Here is an 8,933-nt window from a genome sequence, read left to right on the forward strand (position 1 = left end):
ACACACACACACACACACACACACACACACACACACACTCAGCTACACACTGAAGGCAGATGTGTTCTCAAAGCAAAACGAGACGAAGAATAAGAAGTTCTAGCCCAGAAGTTAGATGAACTAAGAAGGCCTTCTCCACGGTAAACGGCCGGCTAAGAGTTATGTATGTGGATGGTAGTTGTGTGCAGCGTGCTCTCAGCACACATCCCTGTGGTGCTTAGATGACCCTGGAGTGGCCAGATGGCTAAGTGGTCACGATCTGTTCTGGGTTCAAATCTTGGCGCCACCACCTTCTGTCCAGGTGCCCTCGACAGGTGGATCCTTCCCTCTGGGGCTCAGCGCCCTCTTTTGTAAAGTAGACGTCCTCGTTCAGGCGAGGATTCGGTAACTTAGTGCATGAGAAGCCACCAGCACGGTCCTGCGGCTCGGGAAAGGGAAACCTCACCAGGGCTGCCAGGCCAACATGGTGGCACGCAGCGTGCACGCCGCAGGGCTACACGCAGGGTGGTAGGGACGCAAGGACGCACGCAGCGGGGTTACGCACGCAGCGGGGTTATGCACGCAGCGGGGTTACGCACGCAGGGTGCAGAGCCTAGCTGGGGGGAGGGGAGGTGATGTGTCTGAGTTACCGCGCATGCGCCAGGCGTGGAGCTGGCGCTGGAAGTCAGTTTCCTGTCGAAGTCAAAGCTGAGGCACAGGGAGACACCAGCAGAACTGGAGGTAGGACCCGTACCTCTGCCTTGCTGGTCTGGCCCCACCCTGCCCTCCCTGCACCCACCCCCCACTACCTTCCACCCTTGGTCAAGCCTGCACCCCCTTCCTTGACCGCTGGCTGGCCCAGCCGTCTGTGCTGGCGCTTCCGGGTGCTCTCCCTGCCCTTGGGTCCCAGCCCTTCCGCCCTTCGTGCTGAAGGCCACCCACCCGGTTCGGGCCAGCCGTGCAACTCACGTGGCCGACGCCAGCCCGTGTGGCGGTAGGTGAGGTACAGGAGCCTCGGTCCTGTGGTCACACAGTAAACGGCCCGGCTAATGTTCTGCCTGCCCCGGCCCGGTGCCTGTTGGGCCTTTTCAGGAATCGCTTCGTTCGGCGCCTGCGTGTTTGCCGGCTCCTTGTGACCCGCCTAACCCAGACCTAGACGGGCCGCCCTGCTCTCCTGGGCAGCACATCCCCACGCGCGCTTTACTTGGTTGGGGTAGAACATTTTCCAAACTAACCTGAGCATTGCTTTACATTTTGGTTGATTTGGTGATTTGGTGTGGTTTTTTTTGTTGGTTTGTTTTTTTCTAATGTTCCTTAGGCACAAAGAGTAGCTGTTGTTTTTCTTTCCAGAAAGACTTTCTGTTCCTAACTCCTGCCCAGTTTGATGAATGTGCTGTTTACGATACTGGAGACTGTTTGACTTTTTTGGGGGGCGGGGGGTGGGGGGGGGAACTCATCCCGTTTCATCTTTCAGATTGTGAGCTGAGTCCTTGCTGACCAGAGCGGCTGTCCTCAGTAAAATTCCTGTTATTAGATATTTGTTTAAAAGAACAGACACACAGTATGGCGTTAAAAATAAGGCATCTTGCCCAGCTGGTGTGGCTCAGTAGTTGAGTGTCGATCACCGGTTGGATTCCCGGTCAGGGTTCAATTCCTGGTCCGGGCATGTACCTGGGCTGCAGGCTCCATCCCCAGGAGGGCGCTGCAGGAGGTAGCCATCCATGATTCTCTCCCAACATTGATGTTTCTATCCCTCTCTCCCTCCCTCTCTCTGAAATCAACAAAACCACATCTTTAAAAAAAAAGAATAAGGCGTCTTGAGAAAGCAATATTCATAAAAACAAGACAGTTGTAATATTCTGAGTTAATCATGCATCTTTTTTCATCAAGGCTCAAAGCCCTTTGGGACCCATAATTATTTGGCCTCATGGCCACAATTTAAGACAGGTTACTTTATTTTTCTGGTAGCCAGCAAAGTAAAAGAAGGGAAAAGTGAGGTGCCATGGTAAAGTCACACTGTGAAACAATACTGGAGGGCGGAAGAGTTGAGGAGGGAGGCTAAGGTGAAAAGCTTTAGTCTTGGGCTTGCTGTTTTGGGGAGGTACTGGCCCTGTAGTGGGATGAGTTAGGCATATGAAGCCACAGCCCTCCCCACCCCTCCCGCTCCGCACTGGCTGGATTGAAGAGAAGCAGGTGTGGCTGAGCCAGGAGGCCAAGTTCTCACAAGTTCTGAGGTGGTTTCAGTCCTTAGCCTGGAAAGAATGAGTGAGATGGAGGAGGTACGGTCCTGGCTGGTTGGATATTAGGGGCTTGGGAGGGAGAGGGTGGGAAGAGAAGTGAAATTTAGATGTTGAGTGTGTCTCCCTATTTGACTGGGGGAAGAGGCTCGATATCATCACTTTTGTCCCCTCCCATATTCTCTTCTTGACACCTAATACAATGCTTAGAGTATGTCAGACTAACCAGAATTTATTTTAAATTGGTTCTAGGATGTATCTTTGTTCACATTTGAACAGCAATGAGTTGGATCCCACAGTGGATGGTGTCTTCCTTGGTATTTCATTAAGCTGTCAGTTTGTTTTTCTTAGTGGCATAGAGCATCTTGGTGCTATTAATATCAGTGGCATCTTAATTCTGATGAAGTACTGTACTTAACTGTAGTCTTGGTCTAATGATGGAAGATTTCGGGGTTGGAGACTCAGGCAAAAAAGTTGACCTGTTATCAGACTGTACCCTTCCACTGTCGTTCATTTCTTTTTCTTTGAAAATGCTAATGTTTTCAAGTAATGTGAGAGAGGGGGTTGGTAAAAGTCCAGAACAGTATGAAGAATGTATTACTTTGTGGGTTGGAGAGGAAAGAAACAGCTGGTGGGTGTGTCTCCTTTCTAGGTGAAATTGGACTCCATAGCCACAGAAATCAGACAAGAAAAAGAAATAAAAGACATTCAAACTATAGAGGAAGAAGTAAATTTGTCATTATTTATTGATGAAATGATACTATATAGAGAGAACCCTAAAGAGTTCACCAAAAAACTACTAGAGCTGATAAATGAATTCAGTAAAGCAATAGGATACAAAAATAATATTCAGAAATTGACTGTATTTTATACACCAATGACAAACTATCAGAAAGAGAAATTAAGAGAATAATTCCATTTATAAACATAAAAAAATACCTAGGAATAAATTTAACCAGAGAGATAAAAGACCTGTACTTGGAAATTAAAAAGACACTGAAGAAAGAAATAGAAGATGCACATAAATGGAAGCATTTATCATGCTCATGGATGGGAAGAATTAACATAATTAAAATGTCCATTCTAGCCCTAGCTGGTTTAGCTCAGTGGATAGAGCGTCAGCCTACAGACTAAAGGGTTCCAGGTTCGATTCCGGTCAAGGGCATATGCCCGGGTTGGGGGTTTGATCTGCAGTGTAGGTCTTGCAGGAGGCAGCCGATCAATGATTCTCTCTCATTATTGATGTTTCTATCTTTCTCCCTTCCCTCTCTGAAATTAATAAAAAAAATATGTTTTAAAAATGTTTATTCTATCTAAAGCAATCTAGAGTTTCAATTCAATCGCAGCAAATATAAATGGCATTTTTCAGAGAACTAGAACAAATAATCCTAAAACTTAGTGGAACTACAAAAGTCCCCAAATAGCCAAAGCATTCTTGAGAACAAAAGAACAAAGTTGAAGGTATCACACTACCTGATATCAAATTATAAGGTTATAGTAATCAAAACAGCATGGTGCTGGCATAAAAAGAGACACATAGATCAATGGAACAGAACAGAGAGTCACTTTCTTACACCATATACAAGAAGAAACTAAAAGTGAACTAAAGACGTATATGTGAAACCCTAACCATAAAACTCCTGAAAGAAAACATAGGCAGTAAACTCTCTGACATTGCTCTTGGTAATTTTTTTTGACGTTTCCTCAAGCAAGAAAAACAAAAAATAAACAAATGGGACTACATCAGACTGAAAAATTTTTGCACAGCAAAGGAACCATCAACAAAACGAAGAGACAACCTGCTGAATGGGAGAAGATATTTGCCAATGGTATATCTGATAATGGGTTAATATCCAAAATATATAAAGAAGTCATACAACTTAACAGCAAAAAGACAAACAATCTGATTTAAAAATGGGCAGAGAACCTGACTAGACATTTCTCCAAAGAGGACACACAGATGGCCAATAGATAAAAAGATGCTCAATGTCACTAATCATCAGGGAAATGCAAATTGAAAGGGCATGCGCTATCAACTCACACCTATCACAATGGCTATCAACATCAATAAACCAACAAACAATGTGTTGGTGAGGATGTGAAGAAAAGAGAACCCTTGTGCACTGTTGGTGGGATTGCAAACTGGTGCAGCCTCTACAGAAACAGTGTGGAGGTTCCTCAAAAAAATTAAAAATAGAACTACCATATGACCCAACAATCCCACTTCTGGGTATTTATCTGAAAAATCCAAAACATCAATTTGAAAAGATACATGCATCCCTATGTTCATTGCAGCATTATTTCCAATAGCCAAAATATGGAAGCAACCCAAGTGTCTATCAATAAATGAATGATTGGATAAAGAAGATGTGATATATACATACAATGGAATATTACTTGGCCATTAAAAAGAATGAAATCTTACCATTTGCAACAACATGGATGGACCTAGAAGGTATGCTAAATGAAACGAGAGAAAAACAAAACCACTTATATGTGCAATCTAATAACAAAATAAATAAAATAGAAACAAACTCATAGATGCCAGATGGGAGGTTGGTTAGAAGGCTGGATGGAAAAGGGAAGGGAGTAAGAAATATAAAGATGATATTCCAAATTTCATTTTGATTTGTGAGAACTACTGCCATTGTAAGATTTTTGAAAAATTTGAAGCTATTAAAAACAAGCAAAAATTAGTTCCAACCACTACCATAAAAAATAATCAGGAGGATGTGTAAAGTACAGCATAGGGAATGTAGTCAATAATGTATGGTATCAGGTGGGTACTAGACTTATCAGGGAAATCACTTCATAAGTTATGTAAATGTCTACTCACTATGCTGTACACCTGAAACAAATATAAAATTAAATTTCAACAGTAATTGGAAAAAAAATTTAAATTCAAAACAAGAAACATTGAACTATAAAAGAAATTAGACTATCATATAACCACTGGTAGATTAGTACCTATGAGTGAAACATGCTTGGCGGCAGCCAGGCTTAACTACCCATGGGCAGGCCTTGTCATAACCTGCCAATCTGATTACATCTGTAGGGACAGTGGTTTCCAGGTTCCACCATCCCCTGAACTCTTGATGCCCCTGGGTCTATCAAATGGCAGAAACCTCTCACCACTGTAAGCTTCTCAAGGGTAGAAATCTGACCTTCCCCATCCTGGTTTCCCAGTGCCTGGCACATCAGGGATGCTAAAGTGGGGTTTGCTGAGAAGAACTGTACTGGACAAGGTGAAATTGCCTGCCTGGGACCTTGGTCAAAGGCTTTAGCTTGTAAGAATTGTGTTCTGAGTGCAGTTTACATTCATAGTCCTCAATTGTCCATGCATCTGCTTTGTGAGTTATTGGTTTTGTAAGCTAACCTAGAGACCTTATTTCTCTCCACACCCTACTCCTATTTAACCCTTGGCTTGCAGAATGAGCTACAGGGACTCAGTCCAGTTATAAATTTGAATCTGCCCATATATCAACCCACTTGGTGACTTTGCTCCCAGAGAGCCTCACTAGATAAGCCCAGTTGGCACAGCAGGTTTCTGTGCTGGGTTTGGTGTTTAAACAGGTGAGCAGGTCCCAGCCTGGGGAGAGCTAGAAAGGTGAGTGAGGATCTCCTAGAAACACAAGGCCACATTTGACCTTCTTTGTCTCCAGAGAAGACATGGGCTGGACTCTGGGGCTCCTCTGGATTGCCAGACTTGACCCCTGCTCCCTATCCTCATCCTGGCTGACAGTGTTCCTCCTAGAATGAAATGCTTTGAGCATACAAATCATCCTTTCTCAGCCGCACCAGCATTGTCGGGGGTGGTTTATATAGAAGTGTGACTTTGGCTGACTCTTTGGCTTTCAGGGGAGGGTTATACTTTGAGAAGGGATTAAGAAGTACAAAGTGGTCATTACAAAATAATCAGAAAGATGTATAAAGTACTGCATAGGGAATGTACTCAATAATGTATGGTATCAGGTGGGTACTAGGCTTATCAGGGTAAAAACTTTGTAAGTTATATAAATGTCTACTCACTGTGCTGTATACCTGAAACTAATATAATATTAAATGTCAGTTGTAATTGAAAATTGTTTTTAATTCAAAAAAAGAAACATTGAACTAGAAAAAAAATTGGACTATCATATAACCACTGGTAGATTAGTACCTATGAGTGAAACATGCTTGGCAGCAGCCAGGCTTAACTACCCACTGGGCAGGCAGCTCTGGCCCATGTGCCTGCTCATGACCTGCCAATCTGAATACACCTGTTGGGACAGTGGGGTCCAGGTTCCACCATCCACTGGAGTCCCACCACCAGTTTGCCAGATATATATATATATATCTTTATTGATTTCAGGGAGAAAGAGAGATAGATAGAAACATCAATGATGAGAGTGAATCATTGACTGGCTGCCTCCTGCATGCCCCCCACTGTGGATCGAGCCCGAAACCCAGGCATATGCCCTTGACTGGAATTGAACCCAGGACCCTTCAGTCCGCAGGCTGATTCTCTATCCAGTGAGCCACACCAGCCAGGACAAGTTTTATTTTTTTTTATCTTTGAGGTGACTTGGGGGAAGTTTTTTTAGTGAATAAGGATGATTTGATTTGCGAGAACTGTCATTGTAAGATTTTTGAAAAATTTGAAGCTATTAAAAAGCAAAAATTAGTTTCAACTACTACCATAAAAATTGTTTCAGGCAAGCATCATCAGTGGATGCTAAAACTAGGAAATGAAAGTAAGATGAGAAACAGAGTGTTTACATAATCTCAAGGGCTCTCTCTGTAAGATACTGATTAATTACAAAGAGAAAAATAACGTAGTGGAGAAGTCTAGCAGATACCACGTTAGCCAAGTGATTAAAGGTAGGAACACCAATAGTAGGATAAATCAACATCATGTGCATTGTAATATGATGCACCGCGAAGGACACAGCATCACATCTGTGTATCCCTGCGTAAAACATATGACCTGAACCTAATCATTGGGAAACATCCACAAACACAACTTGATAGGATCTGCAAAGTAACTGGCCAATAGTCTTCAACAGTGTCAAGAGCATACACTTGCACATACATAGACGAGAGAGATAATGATAAAGAAAGAAAATACAGGGAGCCCTGGCTGGTTTGGTTCAGTGGATAGAGCATCGGTCCATGGACTGAAATTTTCCTGGTTCGATTCTGATCAAGGGCACGTACCTTGGTTGCAGGTTCCCTGGCCCTGGTTGGGGTGCGTGTAGGAGGCAACCAATCGATGTGTTTCTCTCAATCGATATTTCTCTCTGTCTCTCCTTCTCCCTTCCACTCTCTCTAATAATCAATGGAAAAATATCCTCGGAGGAGGATTAATAACAAAAAAGAAAATACAGGGAAATGTTAACATTTGAGGAATTTGGACATATGGGAATTATTCTATTTTTACAACTTTTAGTCTGAAATTATTTCAAAATGAAACTAGAAAATACTGGTTTTAACATTTTTTAAAGTAAGAATTATAGATGTGGGAACAAATAAAATATGCTATATGTATGTGGCAGGGAGATCTTGATAAATCTAAATGTTTTTATAATATGGTAACATCTAAATTTTGTGTGTCCTGGCACATATCCAACAGCAATGAGTGCTTGTGTTCTTTGAAAGAGATGTACAAGAATATAGCAAATATTATAAAACCCTAAAATAAGAAACAACCCAAATGCCTTTCAAAAGAAGAGTGCATAAATAATTTGTGATGCCTGCATACTCTGGAATCTATACAATAATGAAAATGGATGAAGTGTTGACTACAACATGCACCAGCATGGATGAATCTCACTTCCATAATGTTGAGCAAAATATAATCAGACAAAAGAGTACAAAATGTCTGGTTTCATGTTTATAAAGTTCAAACACAGGCTTTTTGGGAACAGTTTGAAAAAATAATAGTGATAGATGCAGAGTAATGTTACTTTTAGGAGTTACTGGCTGGAGGAGGTATGAGAGATCTTTCTAGTAACAAAGAAAGAATTTCTGGAGGATGAGGCCCAGAAATCAGGATTTTAAAAAGATTCCCAGGTGATTCTAATGTGCAGCCAAGGTTGATAACCACTGTTCTAGAGTGTGAGGAATGTTTAACATCTTGATCTGTGTAATTGTTATATATATACACATACACACATATACACACATGTAAAAATTCATCAAGCTGAGCACTTAAGATTTGTGCACCATATCTAAGTTGTACATAAATAAAAACAAAAATGTATATTGTGTAGATTATAAATCCAAATGTAATTGTAAAATAATAAAAATCCTAAAAGATGACACGAGAATATGTTCATGGCTTTGGTATAGGGGAAGATTTCTTAAACAGGACCCAGAAAGCACTAATCATAGAAGAAAATGCTGATAAATTGGGCTATATTAGACTTACAAACTTTTCTTTATCAAAACACACCATTAAGAGAGTGAAAAGACAAGCCATACAGTGAGAGAAAATACTTCCGGCACATTTAACTGACGGAGGGCTCATTTTGAGAATATATAAAGAATGCCTACAGATCCAGACCTTTTAAAAAGGACAACTCAATAGAAAAATGGGCAATAGACTCGCACAGGCATTTTATAAAAGGAGATATCCAGGTGAACAGTACAGTATGAAAAGGCACTCAATCTCATTAGAATCAGGGAAATGCAAATGTAAAAATATACACCCACCAGAATGGTAGACATTTAAATGAC

Source organism: Myotis brandtii, unplaced genomic scaffold (assembly GCF_000412655.1).
Source record: "Myotis brandtii unplaced genomic scaffold, ASM41265v1 scaffold1612, whole genome shotgun sequence".
NCBI lineage: Eukaryota > Metazoa > Chordata > Mammalia > Chiroptera > Vespertilionidae > Myotis > Myotis brandtii.